The sequence below is a fragment of the Prunus avium genome, chromosome 1, assembly GCF_965620075.1.
Source record: "Prunus avium chromosome 1, drPruAviu1.hap1.1, whole genome shotgun sequence".
Lineage (NCBI taxonomy): Eukaryota > Viridiplantae > Streptophyta > Magnoliopsida > Rosales > Rosaceae > Prunus > Prunus avium.
Window position 1 is genome coordinate 16,486,235 of NC_142284.1, and position 2,118 is coordinate 16,488,352.

At 37.4% G+C, this 2,118-nt stretch overlaps 1 pseudogene; it reads right to left on the reverse strand.

Annotated features, from left to right (window-relative positions):
* Positions 1-444: 444 nt before the first annotated feature.
* On the reverse strand, positions 445-1,606 carry LOC148297421 (uncharacterized; annotated as a pseudogene).
* Between the last annotated feature and the right edge of the window lie 512 nt (positions 1,607-2,118).

Genomic DNA, 2,118 nt, shown 5'->3' on the forward strand with positions numbered 1-2,118 from the left:
TATCCACATCAACATCTCGACGCACGGTAGACCGTGCTGGCACGCCCGCGCACAACCACACCGTATCCAAAAGCAGGAAGCCACATGTCAACGCACATCCCCTCGGCCCGGAACCCCAGGCCGTGAGATCTGCGCAGCCGACAGACGGTGAATGAAGTGAAGTGAAGATGTTTTTTAAGATTTTAATGTTTATGTTTTATGTTTAGTTATGTTTGGTTTTTTTATGCTTTGGTTGTGGTTTGTTTGTTTTTATATTTTTAATGCTTTGGTTGTGGTTAGTTTTTTATGTATGGAATGTTTTGAATAAAAAGGAATTTTATTTAATAGTTTCTTTGGTAACTCAAAGAAAATCAATACTACTAATAAAATAAAATACATGAATTACAACTAATTTTTAAAACAAAACATTAAAATACAATGAAATGAAAAGGCAAGCAAACTAACTTAAGGGTTTCCATCATTTAACCAATCCGTGTTGCTAGGTCCATCATCACGAAAAGGTCATCGTCTCATAATAGCCTTTCGTTCGAGCTTCCAAAATTGTTTTGTTTCAGGAGACATATGGCTTGTATCCATGGCCATGGTTTCCCGATCCTTCTTGTCTTCATTTTCTTTGCGTAGATACTCCCTTTCTTTGCGTGCATACTCCCTTTCTTTAGCAAATTCTATTTGCATTGCCCTATCATCTTCTTGGGCTTTCCTGTCTATTTCAATTCTCAAGGCGCTTTGCCTTGCAATTTCCTCCAAAAATTTAGAGGCATTACTGGTACAATTATTTCCTCTCTTTGCCTTTGCCGCCTTCCTCCCAATTGGCCTCGGCTCTCTTTCAATGGGTGAGTCTTCACTCATAGGGGATTCCATAGGCGAATCCGAAGCTTGTGAATCATGGAGTGGCGTCTCGTTTAACACCACTGGTGGAGTCGTTGGAATAATGCTAAATCTCTTACAATGCTTCACCGCCTCCCAACATTGGGTATGGTTGAAAGTTTTTTTTCCCTTGTCCAATAACAACATACCACATTTGAGCTTGCACAATCTATATATAAAAAAAAAATGAATATGCAAGAAATACAAAAAAAAAATATTGGTAATGCAAAAAAGATAAACATATTAATGAAAATCCAAGAAATATTTTCAAAATATAGAGAATGCAACAAACATTTAAATAAATATTAGAAATATAAGAAATATTAACAAAATATAAAATTGCAAGAAACATTTAAATAAATATGGAAATACAAGAAATATTAACAAAATATACAAATTGCCATAAACATTTAAATTAAAATTAATAAAATGAAAATTACAAATAATTTACCTCATCGCTAAGATTTTCCCCGCTTCTTTGGTTATCCATCGCTTTTGTGAGGGCATCTTTCCATTTCTCCAACTCTTTGTTGAGAATTTTCCACCGACTAGACAATGTCATTTCCGTACAGGTGGAACCCGATCTTTCAACAAATTCGTGATGAATTTTTTTCCACATTTGACTGAATTTCATCTCATTACCCGATATGGGATCATGACTAATTTGGACCCAACACTCACACAACAAGACATCTTCCATGATGCTCCATGACCCTCCGGTTTCTTGAGAAAAAGCCATAATATGATAGAGAAAAATTAAACTTGAAAGTGAAAAAAATATGGAGGAGAAAGTGAAAAAAATATGGAGTAGAAAGTGAATAATAGTTGGAGGAGGAGAAGATGTATGAGGATTTGTTGTTAAAAATGAAGAGTATCGATTGGTATTTATAGAAAAAAAATTAGTATTTTTTTTAATTTTTTTCTAATTTTTTTCATAATTTTTTTGCTCAAAAAATTCCCTACCTTTGGATTAGAGGACAAAAACAAATGGACAGCCCAGGAGCCGCCATGTGGCTTATAGCTGTTGGCGGAAAGCTGCACTCGCGCGGCGCAAGTTTTTTTTAACGTTTTTTTGAATTCCCGTGCTGATGTCAGCGCTTACGTCATCCAGCCCGTGGGCTCTTGCTCGGGCTCCCTCCCCTTTCGGGCTAGCCCAGGCTCGTGGCCCCCACAACTTGCCTGGGCCAACCTCTGCTGTTGGAATCGATTTTTGGGCTAAAGTCCCCCCCCCAGCCCTTGCCTTCGGGCTCT